The sequence below is a fragment of the Piliocolobus tephrosceles genome, chromosome 7 (genome assembly GCF_002776525.5).
Source record: "Piliocolobus tephrosceles isolate RC106 chromosome 7, ASM277652v3, whole genome shotgun sequence".
NCBI lineage: Eukaryota > Metazoa > Chordata > Mammalia > Primates > Cercopithecidae > Piliocolobus > Piliocolobus tephrosceles.
In genome coordinates, this window is record NC_045440.1 from 71,289,105 (window position 1) to 71,303,710 (window position 14,606).

The 14,606-nt window shown below is 36.8% G+C and overlaps 1 protein-coding gene across 9 annotated transcripts in view; it reads right to left on the reverse strand.

Annotated features, from left to right (window-relative positions):
* Positions 1 to 14,606, reverse strand: part of NCOA2 (nuclear receptor coactivator 2) — a 298,233-nt gene that overhangs the window by 180,244 nt on the left and 103,383 nt on the right. For all 9 annotated transcript variants that reach the window (XM_023184078.3, XM_023184082.3, XM_023184079.3 and 6 more), the window contains exon 2: positions 5,923 to 5,979. The gene's annotated coding sequence lies outside the window, so the exon portion shown is untranslated. The remainder of the gene's footprint in view (positions 1 to 5,922; positions 5,980 to 14,606) is intronic.

The following is a 14,606-nucleotide window of genomic DNA, read 5'->3' on the forward strand; positions in this document are numbered from 1 at the left end:
GTTTAATGGAAAGAGCCTGACTTTACTTGCTATTTTATGTTTAAGGGGATTCTGGCAAAGTTAGCTGACTCAAATTCAGCACCTGCCTAGAAAATAACATACATCTGGCATTTGCCTTCCAAAGTGAAAGTGAACAGCCTAGCTAAAAATCCTAACTGACCCAAATCTAATGTGAAGTATTTCAAAAGTTACTGTGGGGCATTTATGTGAAATTCTACTTGTCACAGACCTTCTCCCTGAAGCTAACAACTCTACCATCCAGATAAGTGGAATATACAAGTTTGAATTGAACTCTAAGGACCAACAACAAAAACAACAAAGAGAATATGCATTTTATTAACAATCTATTAAACCACTTATCCCACTCCTATGCATAAATCTCTCCTGTTTTCCAGTACAGAAAGCATAGCTGAGAAATCACGGCCCACCCTAACTTTCTCAGAATATTCTGACACCAGTCCTACCTCTTCAAAACATGCTAACTCAAAAGATTTACATAAGATATAGACTGGCAATACTTTTCATTTTAATTACTTTCAAAGAATACCAGCTATGCCAACAGAGGTCACACTTAGAAATTTTCAATTTAAAAAAAGTTGCTCTCGGGCCGGGCGCGGTGGCTCAAGCCTGTAATCCCAGCACTTTGGGAGGCCGAGTCGGGCGGATCACGAGGTCAGGAGATCGAGACCATCCTGGCTAACACGGTGAAACCCCGTCTCTACTAAAAAAAAAATACAAAAAAACTAGCCAGGTGCAGTGGTGGGCGCCTGTAGTCCCAGCTACTCGGGAGGCTGAGGCAGGAGAATGGCGTAAACCCGGGAGGCGGAGCTTGCAGTGAGCCGAGATCCGGCCACTGCACTCCAGCCTGGGCGACACAGCAAGACTCTGTCTCACAAAAAAAAAAAAAGTTGCTCTCACAGTAAAGTGGCTCTAAGCTAAAACTCAATTCTCTTATACTCCAAGAAACAACATCTTTGTGCATTTTGAAAAAAAAAATTACTGTCTATAATTCTAAATATATGATTTCTAACATCATTCTACTTGTCTGTCCACATGAAGACAGCAATGCCACCATGCAGAATGAAGACTGCCTGGACTGTGATTCATTCAACATCACTAAGCAAGACACACCGACCTCAAGAAGGGTGTGCCTTCCTAAGAGCACACTCTGAAAGCTCTGTTAACTCTATATAATAAACAAAACATTTACTAATGATAGCATTTTGTTGTTGTTGCTATTGCCTTAACCTCTATTCACATGGACAGATTAAGACTTTGAATAGGGAGACATATAATTCAGAAATCAGTGCCCTGTTTTTTGTTTGTTTTTGAGAGGGTGTCTTGCTCTGTCGCCAAGATGGAGTGCAGTGGCCAGGTTGTAGGGCAGTGGCGTGATCCCGGCTCACTGCAACCTCTACCTCCTGGGTTCAAGTGATTCTCCTGCCTCAGCCTCCCAAGTAGCTGGGACTACAGGCATGTGCCACCACGCCCAGCTAATTTTTGTATTTCTAGTAGAGACAGGGTTTCACCATGTTGTTCAGGATGGTCCTGATCTCTTGACGTCGTGATCTGCCGCCTCAGCCTCCCAAAGAGCTGGGATTGCAGGCATGAGACACCGCACCGGGCCCTGAGGCAGGAGAATTGCCTGTACCCAGGAGGCGGAGGCTGCAGTGAGCTGTGATCTTGCCACTGCACTCCAGCCTGGGCAACAGAGAGAGACTCCGTCTCAGAAAAAAGAATGAGAAAACCTAAACGCAATGTAAAAACATCGAACAAGGAAACATGGAGTTAAACCTGCATAGATAGATAATCCTTTTCCAATTTAATAATTTTTGGTAACCATTCTTTGTATTTCCTATAGCACTTAGCATAGGCTAGGGATGGCCTAAGGGTAAAAGGAAGTCAGGAAGAGAGAAAAGAGAGCTAATGGTGCTGAATGAATTTAGTTTAGCAAGGAAAACTAAGCTAATTTGTTCACACTAATGTATGCACAGAAAAGGAAGAAAACAAGAAGAAAAGAGTAAACTGGCCTGTCAGACAAACAGTTTCCAACTGCTGGCTTTGTGTCAACAACACCCAACAGAAGTTCATTTCAACGTGAGCCTACACCATCCTGAGTTCAGTAGTCCGTTCTGTGTATTAAGTGCAGAGGAATCTGCCCTGTGAGACTGGGATTGTGATTCTACTCTGAATAGTTAAATGACTGAGGGCATTTTGTCAACTGTTAATTTTTTTTTTTTTTTAATTCTACAGATCAGTGCCTACCATGCTGACATCTGTAGAAAATACCACAAAAATAGTGATATAAATAAATATGGGCAGATTTTGTCTAAAGCAAAAGATAGATATTTCAGTATTCTCAATTTTAGTTTAGATTAATACTGATTTTCTGCAGATAGTGCCCAAAGCCTGATATCAGTACCTCAAATCAAAGTGCCCATCTTCATAGATATATATACATCCAGTTAAAGCAGACATCTAATCACAAATCTTCTCACATCTATGAACAAAGGAGGGATGAAAAACTCCAACAAATACTCATTTGAAATGTATTTCAACCATGTCATATCCAATATGGTCAAAGTTTCTCTTAGGCCTTGATATGCTTAATTTTTAGTATATAGGACTTAGTACACAACAACAAAGTAAACTGGTACTACATGAAGTATATATTGTGTTTCATTGTACAGTGGAGAACTTCTCCCTCATGTTGGTATTTAAGAGTTGGGCTGTACTTAGCATGTGTGAACAATTCACCAACCCATCCTCACCCTATCCGCCCACCCCAAATCTTCCAACAGAGAAAACTTATAAATAAATCCAAGGTCTATATAAATCCACAGTGAGTCCAACCTTCCATATTGAAAGGAAAATTACATTTCAAAGCTATATTGCCAAATGGATTTATATAACTCTTGCTCCTGTTGTGATTATCAATACCAAGTAAATTTTATTGGCTAACTTTAAAAATGCTTAAAATGTGAGACTAGAATGGAAATACTAACCTAGCTGTACATTAAAAATCATAGTTCAGTCTGTTCAACAAGTTTTGTCTTTTTAACTCAAACTACAGAATTCCATTTTTCATATACTCAAATCTGGAATTTGCATTTACACTCATAGATACAACTCTTTTGGAAAGTCTAAGGAAGTATATAAATAATTGTGTTTTCAAATCAGTATCTAAATACGTGTATTCAACAAAGTTGTCCTTCAGAACATTTTGTCCACTTTATAAATTTAAGACCCAAAATATAAAAATTGTATTTTTACATAGTATGTTCTACTCAGCTTTGAAAATAAACTTAAGTAAGAGAAGCTAAAGTTCTGTCTGAACCAACTCCTGATATACTGTAAGGCTATACTAAACTTCATTTCTTCAATAGTTAAGGTATTTTTCCCAGAGATATAAATTATCAAACTTTTCAAGATAAAGGTTCTAAGTAATTCTACAGTCACTATATTTCAAACAGTCTATTCTTTGCAAGAAAAGTGATTTATCCAATGAACCACAGATGCCACTTACAATCTAAAATTTCTAATATTGCATGGAAGAAAGAATGTTGATTCATACTAATAGCACATCATGTTTACAACAGAAAAAGGAATGTGGATAGCTGTCCCCCATGCCCCTACCATAATTTGTGAGTATAAAATCAAAGTCTCAGAGTGGAACTTAAATAGTTTAGGTTGTCATTACATTTCAAATGAGTCGTCATGTTTTAGTTTGGAATAAGAGTTACAAGTTAAGGTCTCCTAATGAAATATAAGTGAAATAATCTTTGGTTTTTAAATTAATTTTGAAGTCTTCAAATATGAACATGATTATTTTCATGAACTACAGTTATTGTCACAAATATTCTTGTACTCGGGGGTATTTAGGCAGAAAATGGAGCTCAGTGGTTAAGGTCAAGGTCTTTGGAGTGGCAAACTGCCTCTAACTTGATATGACCTTGGAAAAGTCATTTAAGCTCTCTGAGCTTCAACTTCCTTATCTGTTATTTTGAAGACAACCAAAAGGCACTTACATAATGCCTAGCATACAGTAAAAGAGCAATAAATAATAGTTGTTATTAGTATTATCAGTGGAATCTCTGCAAATTGCACTTGTAAAATAGATGTGAATCAGAAACAGCTGTATAGTTTCTAAAATTTTACTTTCAATAGTTCTTAAAGGTCAGACTTAATTCCTTCTATAAATGAAAAATTCTGATGGCAGAAGGAGAGGCAAATGTCTGGAAAAGGTAAGAAAGAACAAAAAAACAAAACGAGACAAGAACCCAGTAACAACTGACATCTTGAAACACAAAGAAAACTGTCATGGACACAAGGAAATGAATTAAGTAGTCCACTTATAAAATTATGCCTACCACTACCTTTGATAATGAGTTCAAACACATCAATATATAGGGCAGGAAAATGACCAAAACATTTCCCCAATCTAGAAACAAAAAATGAAGTAAGTTACATTTTGTATCGAGTGGCAGGTAGTGGGAAAATATTAATTTATTTGGTTTGCAGAGCTATAAACTGGACAACTTTCAAATCTACTTTGCTCTCTATAAATATACCACAAAACACATCTAATATGTTAATATGATCCAGTATGGAGACAAGAAGCTGCCACGCTTCCTTCGAGTTTGTTCTTTACTTGACTGTAAGAACCTTCTGGGACACTGACAATAAATGTGGAATTGGAAGAGTTATCTTCTTAATTCTACCCTGATTAAGCATATTTGGATATATAAAGTATCTAATACAGCTAATTTTTCGTAACATTCAAGAGCTATATACCTTAAGTTCATGGTATAAATTAATTTCATATCTAGGAATAAGCTTAAGAGTCTGGGCACGGTGGCTCATGCCTATAATCCAAGCACTTTGGGAGGCTGAGGCAGGCAGATCACTTGAGGTCAGGTGCTCAAGACCAGCCTGGCTAACATGGTGAAACCTCGTCTCTATTAAAAATACAAAAAAAATCAGTGGTGCATAGTGGTGGGCACCTGTAATCCCAGCTACTCATGAGACTGAGGCAGGAGAATCGCTTGAACCCACGAGGCGGAGGTTGCAGCGAGCGAAGATTGCACCACTGCACTCCAGCCTGGGAGAAAGAGCGAGATTCCATCTCAAAAAGAAAAAACGAAATAAGCTTAGGAAACTATTTCTATTTGTGTTAACAAAGTTCAATGTCTCTGAATATGAATATATTCTTAATGTTTATTACCCAATAACTACTTTAACAAATGTTTATTTAGTCTTTACTGTATACCAGGCACCATCCTAAGGGTTAGGGATGCTGTTCTGAACAAGATAGAAATGGTCCTGATGTTCACGAAGCTAGTAGGGAAAGTTGTAAAGAATAAATAAAAATATATCACATGATCATAAATATTATGATAAAAATCAATTACAGCTGTGTGATATGGAGTGCTTGAGAAGCTATTTTACACAGGTTGGACAAGAAAGTTTGGCTCATTGCATTTTATAATATCTACCCCGTAAGTGAGATTTGCTGCTAAAATCTGTAGTAACTTTCCTTTTCTCCTCTTTTATGCTAGTTTGCTAAGAAATAAGAAATACTACCAAATTTTTACACATAAAAATAAATATAAACATTATGTCAAGCTATGAAATTAGAATAAATTGTAATCAACTCATTCAATAGGTATAATGTAAATTCATTCCAAATAGATATAGTAACCACTGATAAACAGATATGAGCATTTTACCTTTAAATGTTATTTCCAATACATTTGTAAGGAACTTTCATAATAAAAATGAAATACAGACAAACATACAGTTTATTGTTTTTATTTATAATCATCTTATTTACATATTACTTTCCTAAACTACATATAGAATTTTAAAATATTTTCATTAAATATCAAAATATCCAATATGAAGAATTCAACATTTACTCACCTGTGCCTGTAAACAGTGCAGAAGATCTATAAGTGTGTAGCCAAATCCAAGAGAAATCTGTAATATAAACAAACAAATAAATATGAATAAAATCTGCAGAATCCTGTTGGATTCCTTAGAGCAGATGTGATTTTTATAACTGACTTTCAAGTAATACTTGTTAATTGCCATCAATATACAAGTAATATTCATTAATAACATCTCTTATTAAATTGCATGGTAAATCAAGAAGCAGACTTGCTGCATTACTTTTATTTGTACAAGATAATGTAAAATATATAAGGCTACAATTCATTGTGAATTATGAAGTGCCTACAACTTCTCAGTTGCCGGCCTTATACCTTAACTGCTTGTCTAACCACCAGCCTTCCCTATGAGACAAAAAGCTGAGTAAAAGCAGGAGGCCCTAGTGACCTACTCCCACGCTGCATTCCTAGGGCCATGCCCAGCACACTGTAACAGGCAGGAAATGTGTGATGAATAAATAAATAAAGTTCACATACTAATCTTAATTTACCATGATTTACAGTTTACCTATATGGAACCAAAAGGCCTGAATGACTAAATTATTTGTTATCTCAAGAAATATCTTTTTTTCCCCCTTCAGAGACAAAAGTTTTGTTCTGTGACCCAGGCTGGAATGCAGTGGCACTATCACAGCTCACTGCAACCTCAAACTCCTGGGATCAAGTGATCCTCCCACCCCGACCTCCCAAGTAGCTAGGACTACAGGCATATGCCACCACACCCAGCTAAATTTTTATTTTTTGTAGTGGTAGGGTCTTGCTAAGTTGCCTGGGCTGGTCTCGAACTCCCAGCCTCAAGTGACCTTCCTGCCTTGGCCTCCCAAAATGCCAGGATTAACAGGCGTGAACCACCATGCCCAGCCAAGGAAAGCCTTTTTGGCAGTAAAAATCATGTTATAATAACCAAGATAATTTGCAAGAGAAAAGAGGAAAAAGAAAAGGAAGAACTGAATATTTTCAATGATGAGGGCAACTGTTTGCAAAGTTTCTTCAGAGTCTGTGTCTTTGCGAACAAAGTGCTTCACTGTAAATGAGCCTGCAGCTTTTTGTCTGATTCTTCCACTGCACCAATTAAGTTTGTTCCCAAGAAACAAAATGAGGAATATGAAAACAAGGGTATGTGCTTAAGGCATTTTATGTATATTAATATTTACTGCTTTTGTATATTTTATGGACTCAAGACAAGTGGCTTGATTGCTACTAGTAATGATACTGAAAATGTATCTCTTTTTAAGAATAATTTTTAAAAAAACATTAAACACTACTAGATTTAATCAGCTCCAAGGAATGTTTTTACAACTAAGCTACTAGATTTTTCTTCCTTCAGATGACATCCATCAGTAAGAATTTACAATTTGGATTATCAAAACTTAAAGCACTACTAATTCCTTTAAGAGTCCTTTACTCATTAAAACAGTAAATAGAATCCAATAGCACAAACAAGTTAACATCAATTTAATATCAAAATTACTGTTTTTCTTGGACACTAGAAACATCGGATTTCATAATCTAAGAGGTCTACAGGGGAGAGAAACGGAAAAAGAGAGCATTTTGATTTTTACCAAGACCTGGCCAGTTTTGAGCTCATCATATATAATGAAATGCAGCTAGTGTATTAGTCAGAGATACTTCATGAAAAACAAACAAAAAGAATCTATATGCAAATAAGAAGTTATCACAGTAAATAAACTGAATGGATTCTACTCAAGTGGCAGTCAGTGAATAGTGTGCAATAAACTTATGTAATAGGAGTCATCAATTCTTTCTAGCACTATTGGGATAAATGTATTTATTATGCTGGCCTACTTAAGCCCATTATAATTCTATACCATCAACTAATTTGCTCAAGGACATCATATTATGCAACAATCGTGAGCTGCAACTTGTGATATTAGTAGGAATGAGATTAAATGATTACTGTTGGCTCTATACTATTCAGTAAACTTTTATTAATAAGCTACTATAACATGAGGCAAAAGTGTCAATGCACCCATGCTAAAGAAAGATGTTGGCCAGGTTCGGTGGCTCACACCTGTAATCCCAGCACTTTGGGAGGCTGAGGCGGGAGGATCACGAGGTCAGAAGATTGAAACCATCCTGGCTAACATGGTAAAGACTAATATTTTAGTCTCTACTAAAATACTAAAAAATTAGCCGGGCGTGGTGGCAGGCGCCTGTAGTCCCAGCTACTCGGGAGGCTGAGGCAGGAGAATGGCGTGAACCCAGGAGGTGGAGCTTGCAGTGAGCCAAGATCGTGCCACTGCACTCCAGCCTGGGTGACAGAACAAGACTCCGTCTCAGAAAAAAAAAAAAGACAAAGAAAGAAAAGAAAGATGTTTAGTAGGAGATATAAAGATACTAAAATTTCCAAACATCCAGATACTTTGGTGTAACATTTTAAACAAAAGGAATAAAATACTTCCCTAAAAACAGAATTACAAACTATTTTGTAAGTTACTAAGAGAAGCTAGTTGTCATTTAAAGCAAAAGTGCAGATAATAAAAGCTCTTTTATAAAGAAGCATCTTGTTACTGTTCTGTCCTGAGTGTTTTCACAAAGCCCCTCTAAGAATGTGTTTCAAGGGAAGGAGTAGGGGTAATTTTGGGGATATCTGCAAAATAATTATCTGATAAAGGACACATACCTAGCAAAGAATATATTACATAAGGAGTTACATTATTTGATAAAGGGCATGTATCTAGAATATATAAAGATCTCTTACAACTTAATAATAGGACAAATAATTCAATTATTTTTAAATAGGCAAAATATTTTGTAACTAACCATGAGAAATACAATAAGGAAAAGTACATGAAAAAATACTCAACATCATTAGTTATTAGGAAAATGGAAATTGAAACCACAATGAAACATTCTACACAACCAGTAAAATCATCTAAAGTGTTGACAAGGATATGAAGAAATCAGAACCCCTTTAAATCCACTGCTGGGAGAAAACGCAATAGTACAGCCATTTGGGAAAAAAGTTTGGAAGTTTCTCACTACACAATGCAATGTTATCCCTGATGTTTTCATTTCTCTTGGGGAAGAGATGTCCATACAAAGAGCTGAATGGAAATGTTCACAGCAGTTATTGTCCACAATAGCCAAAAATTGGAAACAATACAAATATTTATCAACGGATTTTCTTAAATGCTGTACATCCATACAATGGAATACCACTCAATAAAGGGGAATTAATTATCAATATGTGAACAACACAAATGAACCTCAAAAACATTATGCTAAATGAAAGAAGACTAACACAAATACAACATATACTGTATTGTATGATTCCATTTATTTGAAATTTCTAGAAAAAGTAAAGCTATAAAGACAGAAAGCAGGTTGATGGTTTCCAGTGTCAGGATATGGAAATGGAAACTGACTAAAAATGGACACAAGATAACTCTGTGGGGTGATAAAATCGTTCTAAAACTGAAATGTGTCCTAAAGAAAGATGAATAACAGACACAAGATATATATGACTGTAAAAATGTACTGAAACTCCTGCTTTAGTACACTTAAAATGGGTGCATTTTATGGTCTGCAAATTATACCTCCATTTTTAAAAAGCAAAAAAATTTTTAATGTTAAAAAATATTTTAGTGATTTTTCACAAATGCACCAGTGTATCCTTGCTCTTTCTTGTGTGATAGCTACAGTTTCCACGTGAGTAGGAGATCTAAGGGTAAAGGTAGTTCTAGCTGCATATGGTGGTGTGAACACCTGCCAAGTAGAGCATCAACTAGCAGGTGGAGTAACACCTCACTAGTCTGAGTCAAAAAATGAAGTCAGAACTGAATCTGCACCACACATAAAAAGACAGCTGGCAGCATTAGAGCCGTGTAGGTTGATAGTAGGGCGTGGGGAGAACTGGAGAAGATATGCTCAATATTTCATTTAATTTATTTTTTAAATGAATGGGTAGAAACAGACCCAGAGGAAGCAATGTAAACTGGGAAGAAAATGAAATGACAGCTGTAATACTGGCTAAAAGAACATTTTAATTTATAACTACTATAATAAGAGATGTGCCATACTTTTTTTGGCTTAACAACAATGTAACAATAGCATGAATAGCATTTATTGAATGCTTATTCTGTGAGAGCGCTGAGTGGAGAACTTTATGTGTGTTACCTAATTTAATCTTCATAACAATCCTATGAGGGTAGGCCCTGCTACTATCATGTCCACGTTATAGATACAGAAACCTAACTGGAGAGTAAAGAACTCTGTCTAAAGCCAGAGAGCTGATGCACTATCAAAAGTCTGGGTTCTAACCCACAAGAGTCTGACTCTGGAGTTTATACACAATCTTACCCACTAGGGCTGTTACAGAAGGTCACTGTTTTGATAATGCTATTTTTGCCAACTTGATTTGAAAAAGCAAATGGCAGAAATGTGACCAGCCTGAAAACTGCCTTCTTGAGGTTTCTGGTATAGTACTAACAAGACCAGCAAAGGGTATTCCCTACATCCTGCACCTTTGGCAGACACTGTTAATAAATCTTGGCATTATTATTTTCTCAGCCCAAATGTAGGCCTCACAATTTTCTCAAAGTTGCTAACAATCAAAGGATGCAATCACTAATAGAGCTAGTATGTAAATAAAGATATGTCTGTTGCAGGGCATGGTGGCTCACGCCTGTATTTCCAACCCTTTGGGAGACTTGGGCAGGCATACCACTTGAGTTTAGGAGTTCGAATCCAGCCTGGGGCAACAAGGTGAAACCTCATCTCCAAAAAATACAAAAAAATTAGCTGGGCATGGTGGCGCACGGCTGTAGTCTCAGATACTCATGAGGCTGGGATGGGAGGATCACCTGAGCCTACGGATGTCAAGGCTGCAGTGAGTCGTGATCGCGCCACTGCATTCCAGTCTAGGTGACAGAGTGAGACCCTTTCTCAAAAAAAAAAAAAAAAAGAAAGAAAAGAAAAGAAAGGTATGTTTGTCAACCCAAAACAACCAAGTCTTTTTTACGGACAACTGAAAACATGGAACAGGCTGTTGTAAAGAGATGACTGAACAAAAGAGGCAGCCCAACAACTATCACACTTCATGTTTCGGGACAGCCAGCACCACCCTAATCAAGCCAGCCAGCCAGATTGGCAGGAAAAAAGAGAATGCACAGGGAACAGAAGAAAAAGCTAAGGAAGGACTGCTCAAATTACTTAAGATTTTTCAATAGTTCCAGTCAAGCACATGTGAATATATACCCATAGTGTACACTCATAATGTATGATTAATACAAAATTTATTTTTCCCTTTTGCTTAAAAGCACAAACTCTCAAACATAAAAAACACCTTTAAGTCACGTTTCATAGCATATAACCCCAAGAAGAAACTGTCATACTTTCAAGACTTACCTTTGAAAACCATTTCAGATTACTGAACATGATATTATTATTATACAAATATATTGGATATATTTGTGATGCAAATGTGTCCTAATATATAGCCTTCATATGAATTTTAATAAAATAGTAAAATTCCAAAGTTTCACTGCAGAAGACTTAATAATATAAAGAATGAGGACTAGACATGCAAAGTAAAATTGTTCCCCAATAAGTTTGATGGTGCTAAAAATAAGCATCTAGACTTCAGAAGAGTCATTTATAAATGAACTGATTAACTTCCATATATACTGCAGACAAGCTCATGATTTCTTTCTCTGTTTAAAAGACTATACCTCCACTGCAGACAATAACTCTTAACTAATGAAAATGTTTAAAGGTAATTTTCATTTTCCAAAGTCCTCTGTAAGGTCAACAGTATCACGGCAAAACTCCCTTAAAATAACATCTAGCCCTGATAACTTATGGGTAAACATTAACTAACCTCCTAATTATTCTTTCCAACTATTCATTTTGCCTATTAAGGTATACAAATTAATACAGAGAAATTTTTAGGTTAATAAAACCAGTGCTTAAAGTTAACTGAAAGTCAGTCGTAAGACGTTCTTTTGTTATTTTAACTCAGTTTAATAAAAAGCTTCAGAAAGTACAATTAGTCATAAGTTAAACAAGTAGAGATTTAGATACACAATTGAATAAATTTTCATCCTTACTAAATGTAAAAAAATTCATAGGCCATAATTATAACAGATATATAGAAAAAATATATCAGTTTAAAAATTCTTAAGCTACAGTTACATACACATCCACAATTTACATGTATGACACAGTGAAAAATAATATATCCATCACACTCACGGATCTCATTATGCCCATTCCTTTCCATCTGGTCTCTTGCCTACCATGGTCGGAGGCAATAAAACTATAAAAAAACAGCAATTCTCTAAAGACTAGTATTCTTGCCCAGAGATAGACCTAAAAAACCAATTAATCTTATATCTGTAGTTGAAAGAATGGTTAAGATTTCTTTGGCAGAAAATATAAAGAAAGGAGGGTGGCAGACTGGAACTAAGTCTTGAGGAATTTCTACAGGTAAAAACTATGTAGAAAAGGAATTGACCAAGGAAAATGAGAAGAAATTACCTAAAAGACAAGAGGAAGACCAGCAAAGACAAGTACTATAAAATTCCAGAGGAGATAATTCCAAGGAGAGGGTGGTCAACATTGTTCAATGACACTGGGAATTAAGATTTCTACTTGATGTGGCAACCAGAAATTATTGGTGTCCTTTATAAGGACACTTTCAATGGAGAGATAAAGATATAAATCAATCTAGAGAAGGTTGAAGTGTTGACATGTGAAAAGGAAATAAGGACTTGGATACAGCATGTACAAATGATTGCTGTCATTACCTTATACTAAAACTTATCTTCTCCTCTAGACGGTGAGCTGTTTGAGGGCAAGGATGAGGTTGCATCCATCTTTGGATAAGACAATAACCTGCTGCTGGACTACTAATTTTTAAACCACTGCAGAAGTCCTAGGGCTTTTATTAGGGTGCTTTGCCAAAAAACTGACAACAGTCTTTAATAGAATTACAGGGAGAAAAAAAGATAAGTTCTTGGGCAGAAATTAATCTTTCTTAAACAGAGGTAAAAGGCTCAGGGATAGTTCCCCACCAAGACTAGAGCATGCCACCCTAACAACCAATCCACTCCCACCTCAAATAAAAAGGCCCAACACACCATAAGTAGAATTTTTACTGTTTTTCTGCCAATAGTGTGGATAATATTTAGATTATAAACTCCCCTCAGAAATTCATCTTCTCCTTAGCTTGTTTCCCCTAATTACTGTTGCAATGACCACTCTGACACAACTGAGCCTAGAATCCTTCCTTTTATATCCCTTGGGTACAATACAGACGAGCCTATAAAACACTGCAAGACTCTGTATAATATGCAGTCATGCAATGCATAACAACATTTGTCAATGACACACTGCATATCCCATGGTGGTCCTGTAATATTATAATATCATTATTTTTACTGCACCTTCTTTATATTTAGACATGTTTACATACACAAATATTTCCCATTGTGCTACAACTGCCCATGGTATTCAGTATAGTAACATGCTACACAGGTTTGTAGCCTAGAAACAATGGGTTTCACCAGATAGCCTAGATATGTAGCAGGCTAGACCATCTAGGTTTGTGTGAGTATACTCTTGCCTAATTATGCAATACTCAGAATGCATTTAGGTGATGCATGACTATATGCATAGCATCTTTTTTTTTTTTTTTTTGAGACGAGTCTCGCACTGTCACCCAGGCTGGAGTGCGGTGACATGACTTCAGCTCACTGCTACTTCTGCCTCCCGGGTTCAAGTAATTCTCTGCTTCAGCCTCCTGAGTGGCTGGGATTACAGGCGCCCGCCACCACGCCTGGCTAATTTTTTTGTTGGTGTTTTTTTTTTTTTTTTTTTTAAGTAGAGACGGGGTTTCATCATCTTGGCCAGGCTGTTCTTGAACTCCTGAGCTCGTGATCCACCCACCTTGGCCTCCCAAAGTACTGGAATTACAGACGTGAGCAACTGCGCCTGGTGACTATATGCACAATATTTTAAGACCATGGGGTAAGAAAAGAAAGTGAACCAGAAGTAACTAGCTTTTTTTTTTTTTTTTTTTTTTTTTGAGACAGGGTCTTGCTCTGTTGCTCAGGCTGGAGTGCTGTGGCTCAATCACAGCTCACTGCAGCCTCGACCTCCTGGGCTCAGTTGATCTACCCACCTCGGCCTCCTGAGTAGCTAGGACTATAGGGCATGCACCACCACATCTGGCTGATTTTCATATCTATTTATTCTTTTTTTTTTTTGTAGAGACGGGGTTTTGCTATGTTGCTCAAGCTGGACTTGGAACTCCTGGCCTCAAGTGATCTTCCCACCTAGGCCTCCCAAAGTGCTGGTTTTACAGGCATGACCCACCATGCCCAGCCAACATTAACATTATATACATCTATCTACAAAGTGCAGGGGCAGTCTTTAACCCCCTACACCTGAAGTACCCTCAAAGACAGCCTCAGAAGAACCAGCACAAACTTGCCACCAAAGGCACCCTTCCCCAAATGATGGTTACTGTCAATTCCCACCTCCTACAGCGAGGTCAAATCTATCAACAGAACATGACCGCATTAAGATAAAATCATTATTTCAACACAATAAAGAGAACATTAATTTTTTAAAATGCACACAAAGCATGTAGGAGGGCAGGAGAGGAGGTGAGTCTCCTTAAACAGGAAGACA